The 15,418-nt window shown below is 36.5% G+C and overlaps 1 protein-coding gene across 4 annotated transcripts in view; it reads right to left on the bottom strand.

Moving 5' to 3' along the window:
* Window positions 1-15,418, bottom strand: part of FBXW7 (F-box and WD repeat domain containing 7) — a 154,769-nt gene that overhangs the window by 87,579 nt on the left and 51,772 nt on the right. The window contains exon 1 of one of the 4 annotated variants that reach the window (XM_036425227.2): window positions 8,593-8,699. The exons of 1 other annotated variant lie outside the window; for it this stretch is intronic. The gene's annotated coding sequence lies outside the window, so the exon portion shown is untranslated. Of the gene's footprint in view, window positions 1-4,676; window positions 4,696-8,592; window positions 8,700-15,418 lie in introns of those variants that run through there. 2 more of the 4 variants (XM_045576676.1, XM_045576677.1) reach the window with 2 other exon arrangements.

A 15,418-nucleotide genomic window follows, 5' to 3' on the forward strand; every position in this document is an offset into this window, starting at 1 on the left:
CTCACTCATTTCATCATTAAGTCCTGCTAAGTCTACCTTTAGCTCTACAACCAATTACACTTCTCCAGTACTATTGAATAAGCAGATACCATAGATCTCTTGCCCAAATTATTTGAATAGCATCCCTAGTATTCTCCCTATTTTTGTCTCCCACCATTCTCATCTATTCTCTAAACTGCTGCTAGAACATGAAATATCAACACCTCAGTGGCAGTTTCCAAACTTTTTTTTACATGCTGAACCATTTGTTCAATGAATGCAAAACATCAAACAGGTAAAGAGAGAGCATATAAGGCAGGGAGGCACAGGGGAGAAGACAGTGTGCAGGGAGAACTGTCAACCCCTAAATGATGCTGCAGAACATTTGAAAACTATTTTACAGGATAAAGACTAAACTCCTAAACACAGCATGCAAGATATTACTAATCTGGTCTCACTCTATCCTTCAATACACACTGGTTTATCTAAATTTGCACATTACCCAACAATATTGATCTACTTGTATTCTACCAATATGCTATATGTTTTCATATGTCTAAACCTTTGCAAATGATGTTTTTTTTTCCCTCTTTGACATATTTTTTTTTTAAATCCTCACTCCAGGGTATTTTTCCATTGATTTTTAGAGAGAGTAGGAGGGAGGGAGGAGGGGGAGGGAGAGAAAAAAAAACAAAACATCTATGTGAGAGAGACACATGAATTGCACACACCAAGACCCGGGCAGGGGATTGGACCTGTAACCGAGGTATGTGCCCTTGACAGGGAATCCAACCCTAGACCCTTAGGAGGGGGGTGGGGGCAGGAGGTGCACAATGCTCTAAACACTGAGCAAAACTGGTCAGGGGTGACATATTTCTTTGTTTCACTGTTTAGTAACCCTATCTGGCGATGTAAGTCATCTTCCCTCACTCTTCTATTCCTCTGTGTTATAAAACTTGCTGAAATTGGCAGGTACAGATCTTGAATACAAGAACTTCCCCTTCCACTTGCAAAAAGGGTAGAAAATACCAGATATGATCACATCAGAGAGCCAGGATAAAAGCTCAGAATACTGATTTTTCCACTTCAACAGGAAAGGTGGCAGTTTTCCAGAGTTCACAACTGGTATTGAAGAGTCAGTCCTGTGAAACATTCTGGAGCAGGTAGAACTTTGAATGAAGAATATGACAGGGCTACATACGGAACAATACCTATATCTGCTACGTTAATAAGGCGCCAATAACCACAGGACCAGAGAAAACAGAATCTGCTAAACCTCAGGAAAAATTTAGCATCTTTAAGGAAAGCCTGAATACTATCACAATGAGCAAGTACTGACTCAAATCCTTGTAGCTTTAGCCTACACTCTGCCTCATTATCACTTCACAAAAAGGGTTTGAACTTCAGAAAAGGCACACTACTGTAATATAGAAAGTTACTGTCTGTAAAACACTAGTGAATCTTTTTTAATAGGGTTCCCATCTTCTTAATAAGCATAATTTTTGCAAAGCAGCATTGTAGAGCACCTGGGGGAAACACTGTCTTCTTGCTATTTGCTTTTTAAATTTAAGAATCCTATTGTCATTTGCTACTGTTTGATGCTTCCTTGCCTGGGTTCCTGAGAGGTTTGTAGGTATGTGTGCTATTAGAATTCAGTAACTCCTTCCAGATTTCCTTTCTTCCTCTCTGAGGCAAAACAATTACCTCATTTAGTTGAATATGCCATAGAATCAATATTCACAGACTTCCATCTTCCTTTTCAAATTCTTGGCGAGAAGGTTGGGTGGACATATTGGGGGAAGACACTGCCTGTATGGTTTCAGAAAATGTATAAATTGAAAAAGAGAAATATTTAAACTCTATTTTGTGCCAGGCACTGGGGATACAATGTTGACCAAAGACATAGCTCTGCATCCTAAAAACTCATGAGAAAAACATCTTCATATAAATAAGTATAGTAGGAACCAGGAAAATAAATTTTATTCTAGTCTGGCTCCGTTACCACCCACCAATATCACCCCATCACCACAACCAAGAAAATCCCAAGAAACAAAACATCTAAAACATAATTATAATACCAAGAAACACTTATAATCACTTAAGATGGTTGCTTGCTTCCTTTTTTTTCTTCCTTTCTTTCTTGGTAAAGTCTGAGAGTTATTTTTAATGGTAAGAAATATCATGATTTTTCTTACAAAGATATTCTTTATATATGTAGAAATAAAGTAACACTGTCATAATTATTAAATCAGTAAACTAGACCCCTTATGTGATGATCTTTCATTTTTCAGACGAGACATTTTTAAAATTTTTAGGTTATAGAACAGTATTTCTAGAGAAACCTAACAAGGCAGTTGTTGTAAAATACTCTGAAACTTCTAAACACCCTCAATTTTTAGTACAAACAATGCTGTGTTTTACGCTCAATCTAACAGTAAGAGGAAGTATTGTGGGTTGGTCACAACTTGAATTCTTTATCACAATGAGGACTGCCTAGGGTTCTTACCACTAAACTCAGCCAATCTAATAACTGGGAAGACCACAATGATGCCCACTGCTCTCCAGAACCTCTGGAGTTCAGATTTGTTAAAAGAAATATTTCCTAGGTCTTCAAGTTTCTGGATAGGATGCCTTCATTCTGAAGTTATTCCTCTCACTCAGATAAAACAGAGTTAATTCAAAATAATAATAATGATTAATGGAAGGCTATAAAAGTATACCTTCTACTACAGGGATTCAGAAATCAGATTCGAGATACAGAAACCAAAATGTTAGCGCAGTGGTTGGCAAACTCATTAGTCAATAGAGCCAAATATCAACAGTATGACGATGGAAATTTCTTTTGAGAGCCAAATTTTTCAAACTTAAACTTCTTCTAATACCACTTCTTCAAAATAGACTCACCCAGGCCATGGTATTTTGTGGAAGAGCCACATTAAGGGGCCAAAGAGCCGCATGTGGCTCGTGAGCTGCAGTTTGCCGATCACTGTGTTAGCAGAATCTTATTGGTTAAGAAGTCTGTTATACATTCAGATGAGTAAAAATGCTTCCATTGCATTCATATAAACAGCAAACATTCATAGAGTGCCCACTAGAGACCAACACGATGTCAGTTACAACATATTTAATTAAGAACCCTGAGATCTTATTCCCATTTTACAAAATCAGAAATGTGCTTGGATTAAGGTTACTTGCCCAAGATTTATAGTTAGTAAGACTTAGTAACATGTTTGAAATACAGATATGTCTAAGCCAAGGTTTGTTAAGTTCATTTCACTAGCCAACCTGTCTTCCAATAATGCACAGTAAGGATCTCACAGCAGCAAGACAAAAGATGCAAGTGACAGTAACATGACACCACTGCAACTATCTTTTTCATATATATCAATATTTAAAAAATAAAAAAAATAAAAAGCCCCTTCTTAAGAGACCTCTTTCCTTTCTCAGATACCTAAACCTTGTCTTTCTTCCAGTAAGGGCCACCACAAACAATGGGTCTACTCTAGGCCCTTGGAAAAGGGGTCTGGGAGGGAGCTTTTAGCAAAGTAGAAATTATATGATATTTGTCCTAGGTCCCATTCAGGACCAAAGGGCTTCAGTAAACTGTACCAGCACCATATATCCAAAATCTCATGCACATACTCTCTTAAATTGCTTTTGCTTACTAGTTACAAAACACTCTTATAGCTACATCTGAATCTGTAAATGTAGCTCTGTACTTACCTATGGTTACAAGTATTTGATAGTTTTAATTGATAATTGATTTTAGGCAAAACAATGGAGTAGAATTCTATAGACTCTAACCCAAAGAAGCTATCCAATGTTATCACCTTGCTTTCAACCCAACTGCAAAATATTATTACCTATTTATATGATCTTACTTTGTACCAGGCCTTGCTGTTTTACATATGAAACTTGATTTCACTATCAAAGCAAACTGATGATGAAGATTCCATTTTATAGATGAGGAAATGAGGTTCAGTAACTGTGCTATATTGCCTCTCAAGCATTACCCATCTATGCATAATGATTGTCCCTCTGAACCTCTGTCTTCCTGTATCATACTTCCAGGGCAGCAGAAATCCCATGGTATTGTTGTCTAAGACAAACAATTCCTAGTTCCAGCAAAGCTAATGATTTTATTTCCAAGGTAATAGGACTATTATCACTACAGAACATTAATAGATCATTTCAACACAATATCAAAGTCAAACTGAAAGCCCAACAGCTGAAAAAATTTAAGATCATAAAACCCAGTGGTTGCACTGGCCAGTGTGGCTTAGCTGGTTGAGAGTTGTCCCGTTTACCAAAAGGTTGCTGGTTAATTCCCTTTCCTTCCCAGGCAGGGCACATGCCAGGGTTTTTGGCTCAATCCCCAGTGGATCCCACTGGGGACATGCAAGAGGCAGCTGATCGATGTTGCACTCTCACATCAATGTGTTCTCTCTCTCTCTCTCTCTCTCTCTCTCTCTCTCTCTCTCTCTCTCTTTCCCCCCACCCCCACCTTCATCTCCTCTCCCTCCCTCTCTAAAAATCAATAAAAACATTTTTTTTTTAAATGGTTAATAGCCCAGGTTCAGAAATTAAGACAACAGTACAAATTCCAATTCTACCACTACCTAGTTATGTACTCTGGGGCAAATTATCCAATGTCTTTAAATGTTACTTCATCTGCAAAAGGGGATTTAAAATGCTACCTGTATCTCACAGGATTATTGTGAGGATTAGAGTGATCATCTTTAGGCTCCAGCCTTCATGGAGGGATCTCATTTTAGATACCTTATGATGCACGGCCTTCTAATTTACCTCTGTCTCTAGCACTTAAAGCAGCCCTTAAATTAGAAACCCAAGGTCTCTAAATTTTGTTCTCCTACCCCCATATCACACAAAAGTTGGTTTTCCCCACTCTTAGTTCCCACAGTCTCTTGTTCTTAGTAACTGTGAAATTTTTCTTTTCATTTCAACAATGGTTAAATAAATCTATCCAGCAAGGTAGCAAGCTATTTATATCTTTACTAGAGTCCCACTGCACAGATTCGTGCACACTGAAAGGAAGTTAATTAGAAGAAATATTTTAGAGACCGGGGAAGGACAGTGGGAGATTGGCCGGCCGGGAAGGGACCACGGGAGGGCTCCAGGTCTTGTCCAGCCCAACTCCCCCAGTCCTAATCAGGGCCAATGAGAAACAGTGGGAGGGCTCCAGGGAGTGTCCAGCCCCATCTCACCCAGTCCAGATCAGCTGGATCCCAGCAGCAAGTTAACCTAATGATCGGAGTGTCTGCCCCCTGGTGGTTAGTGTGTGTCATAGCGACTGGTCAAACGGTCAAATGAATGGTAGGACACTTAGCATATTAGGCTTTTATTATTTAGGAGGATTTTTATCTGGCATTTTAGTTGTTTCATTTGAGAGGGTTTTTCATAATACCTATTTTGTATTCCACCATAATGCTAGGAACAAAAGTCATAGTTAACTCTTTATAGGAAAGCCTTAGATGACTTTACAAAGAATATAATAGTTTAAATGAGTATTATAGTACTATTAGATGGCAAATTGAGGTAAAGTAGGAAAAACACATTAGAAAAGTAGCAAATTAAAGAAACAAAGTTAAGATTGAAATGATTGGTTTTGCTGCATTTAAACTTAATTTTAGGATATAGAATTGCTGGAAATGAGACTGATGATGGACTAGATCAGGTTAAAGACAGATAAGGTCGAACTCTGAAAAATCTTAGTGTGTCATGATAAGGAATCTGAATTTGAGACTGTGAGTCACTACAGAGCTATAAGCAGAGAACTGCCACGTTGTATCAATGCATTAAAAAATATTATTCTGGCAGAAGTGAAAACAAGCAAATAGAAGAGACAAGAAAGTCTTGCTTTTCAAAATTAGGGCTTCCACCAGCAATTCTGGCATCGCCTGGGAGCTTGTTAGAAATACAAAAATCCCACTCCACATCTACCTAATCATAATATGCATTTTTTTTAACAAGAATCCTAGGTGAATCATCTAAATAATCACTGATGCAAAACAAAGACCAGCAAAGTCAATAAACACTAGCTTTATTTTAAATTTTAAGAAAAAAATCTTAATTATTCTAAAATACATGTCATTCATTTGGTGTTCATGTTGCTTTGTTTGCCTAATAACAAGCTGATGTTAACACTGTTAGATTTAATATTTGTGGTTTGGACAGTACAAACCTATGAGACAAAGTGATTTGTTATTTAGTTGTGACATAAGTTTGAGTCCATTAACATGCTGCTGTCTAAGAGCAGACCATTTAGTAAGCCCAAGAGACTATTATTTAGAATCAGAATTAGTTCTCCACTCATTGCTGCATATGTAGTAACTCTCTAGGTTAAAAAAGTGGGGTAGAAAAGACCTTCATATTTTGTAATAGAAGTAAGAAGGCAAAGAATCAGATGCTTTTAAATAAAAAATTATTATAAAAAATGGGGACAGTTCTTAGCCATAGAGCAATTCTGTATTTTTGGATGCTTCATTTAATGTCCTAGCTATGTTCCTGTTTAATGTCAAGTGCATAATATATTTGAATTATTTTACTTATTAAATTTAATAAATATTGATCATCATCATAATCCAAGCTTCAGAGAATACTTTTTTAATTTTTATTTTTGAGTTTGACAAATTTATTTGTATTTTAGTAACGACATTCATTTCAGTTTTTCTCTCTCCCATCTTGACCATAGGCTAATATTTTGTTTGAATCAAGGAAAGAATATGCAGGAGAGGGATTTTATTTTAACAGTAAAATCGATAAAAATGAAAAGTTTACCTACATTAAAGCAAGTTAAATTCATGTATCTTGATATCATTAAATCAAGTAAGTAAGACCTAACAATTCTATATACATTTCCTTGGGACTTACTCTACTAAATGAACGTGAACAAAGTATTAGGAATATATATAGGTTGCTTCTCTGGAGTTACTATCTTTTTTTTTTTAAATATATTTTATTGATTTTTTACAGAGAGGAAGGGAGAGAGATAGAGAGCTAGAAACGTCGATGAGAAAGAAACACCGACCAGCTGCCTCTTGCACACCCCCTACCGGGGATGTGCCCACAACCAACGTACATGCCCTTGACTGAAATCGAACCTGGGACCTTTCAGTCCGCAGACCGAAGCTCTACCACTGAGCCAAACCAGTTTCAGTTAGAGTTACTATCTTTTAAAAGAGCTGAGCAATTAGTTACCACCATTAAGACAGTCTGATGCTGCCTGCAAATTTAACATTGTAGACATTTTCAAGGAAATCATTATACTGCATTTTTCTTTTATCTATTACTATGTCTTTAAAAATGTGTTTAATCGTCACATTAAAAAATAATTAATATACCAAAACAAAACAAAACCCTATAACACATAGCTCTAACAAAGTATATATGGCCGAAGAGAAAATGTTGTTGTTTTTTAAAGTGTTTTCTCAAAGAATGCTGCACCAAAGTTATTGCAGGAGTTAGGGTAAGTAAGAGGTTTTAAATGCAAAATCCAACTGTAGCTATTCTAGATCCATTGAATCCCAATCTGCATTTTTTTTTTAAATAAGCAGCTTCCAAATAATTATGTGCACATGCAAGGTATTCTTTCCAAATCTGGAAGTCATTATTGTTCATTTTCTTACCTTTTTATTTGAATATAACAAGCATATTCAGAAAAGTCCCAACACCTAGATTAAAAATAGAACATTCTAACACTCTAAAACCCCCTCCAATGACTCCTAGAAACTAGCCCTCTATTCTAGCAATTAGAATATAAAGGGGGAAGAGGATAGTCTCTTCACTAAAACCAGAAATCCACATGCCAAAAAATGAAACTGGACTCCTCTATTTTACAGCACATACAAAAATCAACTCAAATTGAATTAAAAATTTGAACATAAGACCTGAAACCATAAAATTCCTAGAAGAAAACTTAGGGGGTAAGCTTTTTTTAATGCACACATTTTTTTTTTTTTTTCCAGAGAGAAAGGGAGAGGGAGAAAGAGATAGTAACATTAATGATGAGAGAGAATCATCAATTGATGGCCTCCTGCACACCCCACACTGGGGAACAAGCTTTGCAACCCAGACATGTGCCCTGACCGGGAATAGTATCCTGACTACCTGGTTCATAGGTCAACGCTCAACCACTGAGCCACGCCAGCCAGGCCAGGGAGTGTGGGGAGTGGGAGGGGGAAAAAGGGGCAGGTGGCGGGTAAGTTCTTTGACATCAGTCTTGGCAATGACTTTTTTTGGATTTGACACCAAAAGACAACAAAAGAAAAAATAAACAAGTGACACAGCATCAAACTAAAAAACTTCTAAGCAAAGAAAACCATCAACAAAATGAAACGGTAACCTACAGAATGGGAGGATATATTTGCAAATCATATCTGTTGAGTTAATAATATCCAAAATATATATTTTTAAAAAAACACACATAATTCAAAAGCAGAAAAACAATCCAATTAAAAAGTGGAAAGAGAACTGAATAGTCATTTTTCCAAAGATGATATACAAATTGCAAACAGGTATATGAAAAGGTACACACAATATCACTAATCATTAGGAAAATACAAATTAAAACCACAATGAGAGATCACTGCACACCTGTGAGAATAATTCCCCTAAAGATTCCTCAGCAATGGGCTAGTGTGATCTGGATTATTTTTAATAATCATTTTCATTCCAATCACAGTATCATCTTAAAAAAGCAGAAAGAAATATACAATTTCAGAAGGTATTTTTAAATATCTGGTGCATTCTTAATGGTTCTAATGAAACTATTCAGTACAATATTCAGACTCATTGCTCCTACCGAGTTTGACAAACTCAACAAATTTAGGAATACAACATGTAGCTTGAAGCTGGTGAACTGAATTTTAGACACCTCTTCATTCCACTATTACACAACCAGTGACCAAAACAGTAATTCACTTGTGCAGCTGCAGAACAAGCTTCTCTGGTTTTTTCTAAGGTCAAAGATGCCATAAGAATTCAAACTATAAGGTGTCAGGGTGTCACTTTTACTATATAAATACAAGACTATTTCTTTAAAAATTAAGGTAAGTATGTGTGTGTACATAAATACTAAGCCATATTTGCAAAATTACATAATTTGAATCAGCAATATGAAGAATTCTTTGGAATCTCATTTTAGAATTACAAATTCAATTGTATTTTTCTGAAATTCAAAACTTCTGGTACATTATAGCATACTTCTATGGATTTTCTTCTGAGGCATATGCTCTACTTTTTCCTACCACTTTTAACAAAAGTTCATTAAATCAGGAAATCACAATGAATTACCAACTATGCGCCAGTTGTTGCTATATTTTTACCTATAATTACAAGAATAAAATAATGACCATCTTAAAAAGTAGAAATTTTACTAAAAACACATATATTAACTAGACAAATTTCATTTATAAATTAATCCTAAAGGAAAATTCATATGATTGGTATGATACAGTAGTATAAAACAAGCAACCTGATATATTTTGAACTGGAGAGATGCCATGTTTTTTGTAAAAGTAAACAATGAATTTACCAATGCCTGAGTATTATCGATTAGCTAGGAAAATATAGCATGTTGAAAAAGTACAAGCAGGCATGAATTAAACTGCTAACACAAACAAGTACAGCACCTTTCACTCAAAAGCAGCACTGCTCTAATTAGAATAAAAACTTACATCAAGAGCTTCCCTAACAATTTTTTATCATCATCAATAATTAAATAAAAAATATGAATAAGTGAAACATATTAATCAAAGAAAGAATATACCTTACTTAAATCAGTAAGAAAATCCACACAGATATATGCACCCACAAGTATGTGCATATATCTTTACAACTCAAACTGTGCTTTTGCATTTCTCCATATAAAACTAAAGATAGGAATATGGTAGTCAGTGAATCTGACTTTTGTATGTACAGGTATCCTTGGGAAGGTCCCTTAATCTTTGCAATCTCAAATTTCATCATTAGAAAAGGAAGTAATATTTGAGTATCTACTATGTGCCAATCACTGTGCTACTTTTGTAAAAATTACCTCTTAATTTTCAAGATATTCCTACCAGATTATTAGTATTATCCTCAGATAACCAAAACTCAGTCACCTAAATCTGATTTGATCACAAGTCTGCCTAACTCCAAAATCCTTTTTCTTAGCCACATGGTAACAATAATGCATAAATTAATATCTAAATGATTTGAAGTACATAATCTTATCTAATAAAAGAGAAATATGCAAATTAACCATACCTCCACTATACCCCCAAGCTACAGCCACCAGCCACACCCACCAGCCAATCAGAGTGAGCACGCAAATTAACCCCAACCAAGTTGGCTGCTGCCATAGAGAGCAGGAGGGAGGCTTGGGTTTCCCAGGCAATGGAAGAAGCCAAGCTTTCCACCTGCCCTAGCCGGCATAAGCCTCTACTCAAGGCTACAAAGTTTCAATTATAGAAGGTAAACAAATCCAAATAGAAATGGCGGCAGCCATGGAGCAAGCAGAAGACTTGGCTTCTCTCCAGGCTACAAAGTTTCAATTATAGAATGTAAATAAATTCCAGATACCAGGGCCTCGCCTTGGGTTGCCAAGGGGCATGGCCTGCCTGCAAACCACCATAGGTCCCAAGCGAACCCCCACCCTGATCTGGGATCCCCTTCAGGGCAAACCAGCTGACCCCCACCCATGCACCAGGCCTCTACTCTATCTAATATAACAGTAATATGCAGATTGACTATCACTCCAACACACAAGATGGCTGGCCCCTTGTGGTCAAAGATCCTGTCCCCATGTGGACACAAGATGGCCACCACAAGATGGCCAGCAGGGGAGGGCAGTTGGGAGAGACCAGGCCTGCAAGGGAGGGCAGATGTGGGTGATCAGGCAAGCAAAGGAGGGAAAGTGGGAGGTACCAGGACTGTAAGAGAGGACAGTTGGGGGTGCTCAACCCTGCAGGGGAGAGCAATTAGGGGTGACCAGGCCGGCAGAGGAGAGAAGTTGGGGGCAAACAGGCTGGCAGGGGAGCAGTTAGACATCAATCAGGCTGGCATGGGAGGGGTTAGGAGGTGACCAGGCTGGCAGGCAGAAGCAATCAGGAAGATAGGCAGGCAAGCAGTTAGGAGCCAGCAGTCCTGGATTGTGAGAGGGATCCCAGATTGGAGAGGGTGCAGGCTGGGCTGAGGGACATCCCCCACCCCACCACCATGCATGAATTTTGTGCACCGGGCCTCTAGTAATTTCTAATAAAAACTGTTATAATCCACATGGCCTGTTTAAAACATAAAGGTTTACAAGCATAAGAAACAAACAGTATTCTATTGGTACACTATTCTGTCATACTAATCTCTTCCCTACAGGAAGAGATGCTTGACACTAATAGCACGAGGGGGGAGGGGAGAATCAACATAAATGTACACAAATACAGCTCAATGCATGAAGTATTAATGAGACAGCAGTCTATTTTTCTACAACACACCTTTCTGTAATGGGAATTAGTTCATTTGTTCATCATTAAAGGATGAGGTCAGTATAATGTGAAAGTCACATTGGTCCACAAAGAATTTTCCCCATCCCAGTAATGCTTTAAAGCCATCAGGGACAAAATTTCTCACAGAGAATGCCTTACTAATACATGATGACCCTTCGGGGGGAAGAGGGGGAATACCCTGAAAAATTCTATAGAAGAGGGCAAACACAGTTTAGTTTAATAGCTTTAACAATTGCTAGGCTTTCCACATTGTTAAACTATCTGGTAAAGCTGTGAGTACAGATAAAGAAGCCATGTAAATATTTTCTCCAAATATATATATATATATATATATATATATATATATATATATATTGATTTCAGAAAGAAAGGGAGAGGGAGATAGAAACATCAATAATTAGAATCATTGATCATCTGCCTCCTGCACGTCCCCTACTGGGAATTGAGCCCGCAACCTGGGCATGACTCTTTAAAGCACATGTGTCAAACACAAGGCCCACGGGCCAAATCCGTCCCGCCAGGCCTTGCAATGTGGCCCGCACCGCGCTGTCATCACTGCACTCCGCTGCGTTTCCATCACAATGACAGTTTATGACTGTTCAGTAAACCATTCAGCCCGCGATTTAGGCTGGATTTTAGATTTTGGCCCCTTCTCTGATTGAGTTCGACACCCCTACTTTAAAGAATCAAAATTTTTAATTTTGACAATTTATCTTAAGTGAAATTGAATACTCTCATGGACCTACATCTCAAAGAAGACATAAATCCTAAAACTGGCTGACTGATGTTTGGTACAAATGCTTAGCTTTATTAATATTTTTTTAGAATTGTTACTGGTTTGGTTAGTGCATAGATTACAAAGCTGTATAGGTTATGAATGGCCTGTTCCTATTTTTAGAGTGATTTTGCAGAACTTTAGTTTTTTTCCCAGATATATATATATATATATATATATATATATATATGCTTTATAACAGGAGGACCACCTGTGTTGTGGTAATGAAGGAAACTCAGCATCTCCACCTGCTTTATTTAAACCCAGCCTAACTTCTTCAGAATGTGCTATTATGGGGTTAAGCCAATGTACATTATAAAACTTGACTGCTGCTAAACACTTAAGAACTACTTTGTAAAACCAAAATACTGCCCATTTTTGTTTTTCCTTTAAGAAATATTAATTTTAAAATTTGGAGTGGGATATCAGAAATGAATAAAAATTAGATAACATTTAAAAATACAAATTGTAATAATAGATGTAAAACATATCACCTCAAAATTCTGCTAAATTAAATTTCAATTATAGCATATACTGTGTGTTAACAGGTATTTTGAGTCGTTTTTTAATTTCATACTAATGCCACAAGGAGGATGACATTCATTAGAGTGATACAGGCTTTTTCCTTAGGACAGACTGTTTTGGTTTATAGCATAGCACACTTAAAATTATCGTATGAAAATGTCAAATTAAGGAGAAAGCAATCTCTATCTACTTTGGTCACAAAGAGAATACATTTCTTTTTTCTAATATGAAAAATTACAAAAATTGACTTTAGCATTTAAATCAGTCTGCAACATGTGCCTAAGACATTCCTAACATTTTAAGAATGTGAAGTACTAGTCAAAATTTAATTTTAGCAATACATGTTATTAAAAAGTGAAAATTATTAAATTTCCCCTGAAATGTTGCTACATTAAGGAATTTTTAAAGCACTTTGTATGATGTTCTGAAACAGAGGCATCTGGAAATATCAAATCACTAAAGTTAGCAATGCCAGAAAAGTATGCCTACCACTTTAAAAATGGGAAGAAAGGATATAGGAGCTGGTAGAAAAAAGGAGAAAATGGTATCTTGAATAGAACAAGGATACCAACCTGGTAAACAAATGTAATCCATCTCCACAATGCCAAAACACATCCTATCTACTTTTGTATCAAAAGTCACTTGGATCTTGATGGTTCATATCACCCCTTATTCTTTTTGCCAATTAGTGATTATTACTATAACATTCTGAATCAAATTCTGGCTCAGGGACTATCAAAAGGTCAGTAATAGCTCTGAAAGTCTGTTTTTCTTTCTTTATTGCCTAAGGTTAGATGATTTGTTTTCTAAAACTTTCACTTGGGTACACAACTACTCTGCAAAATTTTCATGATGGAAATGGCAAGTTTATCTTATTAAAATAAAAATACTGATCAAGAACAGTTTCTATTATAAAACAAAAAAATGTATTAAAACTACACAGTCCTACATAAAATGTTTATAAACAACTAGTTTACACTTATTGGTTGAAAGTGAAGCTTTCAAAACTTTGCTATTGTCAATTTTTGATATCTCAATCTCAAAGGTTTCTTTACTCCTTCTTTCTCACTTGTCTCTTAAGAAAAAAGTGTGATCCTGACCTGCCAGGTGTATCCCATTTGGTAGGAGCATCATCCAGTACACCTGAAGGTCCCAGATTCGATTTCCATTCAGAGCACATATCTGGGGGGATAGGGGAGGGAGGCGCAGAATCATTTAACATGTCCTAGGGCCGCAACTGGTTTGGCTCAGTGGATAGAGCATTGGCCTGCGGACTGAAAGGTCCCAGGTTCGATTCCGGTCAAGAGCATATACCTTGGTTGTGGGTACAACCCCAGTAAGGGATGTGCAAGAGGCAGCTGATCGATGATTCTCTCTCATCAATGTTTCTAACTCTCTATCCCTCTTTCGTCCTCTCCGTAAAAAAATCAATAAAAATATATTTTTTTTAAATAGCCGAAACCGGTTTGGCTCAGGGGTAGAGCGTCGGTCTGCGGACTGAAAGGTTCCGGGTTCGATTCGGTCAGGGGCATGTACATTGGTTGTGGGCACATCCCCGGTGGGGAGTGTGCAGGAGGCAGCTGATCGATGTTTCTCTCTCATTGATGTTTCTGGCTCTCTACCCCTCTCCCTTCCTCTCTGTAAAAAAATCAATAAAATTATATTAAATAAAAATTTTAAAAAAAGAAACAGGCAGTTCCACTGGGGCTAAAATGTCACAATGTAGACTGCCTAATATTTTACACAACTAGATACTGTCTAAATACAGAATAATCATAGTATCTTCTATCTCTTATAATCAATCTTTTTTTAAGTAGTAAACACTTCTGGTATGCCCTTCTTTTCCTTCTATTTGTTCAGCCCTTTGCAAAAAAGCTTTAATGCACACCACTCCACTGAAACTTATTTTAATGATTAATAAGTTGGTTATCTACTATTTAACATTTCAATACATATGCAATTTAGACACATCCTTGACCAAATCTCAAGTGATACTGACATGATTATGTTAATCAGTGTTCATAAAGGGATTTGGGGAGGAGGGGTAGATAAACTTGTCACCTAATAAATAATAAAATATTGCAAACACTACTTTGTAAATTATATTACAGTATTCTATAATTAATTTTTTAAGTACCTGAATTCAGGATAAAGTACAGAATTATATTGGTAATATATCTTTCAAGAAACACTAAGGCCATAAACATTAAGGGCAAGTATTTAAGTAATCAAAAAGAAAAGCTTTCTTCACACAGTGCTTTGAATAGTATATATAATAGTAATTTTATGCTAAATTTCTTCTACAGCAAATTATTAACATATTTAATTAATATTTTTTTAAATGTCATTGGAAGAAACAGTGTCTTTATCATAGCAAGATCATAAACTTGTTAAAGAACATACATTAGAGGACAGTATTTTTGTGTCAGATTCTGCACAAAACACTATACACACTGGATAGTTAAAGAGTAGAGGAGCTGGTGAAATCGGAATATAAACAAAGTCTTCAGCACTCAGCAAAATTTGAATATAGAAAGTCTTTAGCAACTGAGTCTCACTTTAGTTTCTGCAACACTAGTTCTCTTCTACTTTAAGCTTTAGTCTTATACTTCCTTTGTAATCAATTATTTTTAAAAAG

The sequence above is a fragment of the Pipistrellus kuhlii genome, unplaced genomic scaffold, assembly GCF_014108245.1.
Source record: "Pipistrellus kuhlii isolate mPipKuh1 unplaced genomic scaffold, mPipKuh1.p scaffold_m20_p_8, whole genome shotgun sequence".
Lineage (NCBI taxonomy): Eukaryota > Metazoa > Chordata > Mammalia > Chiroptera > Vespertilionidae > Pipistrellus > Pipistrellus kuhlii.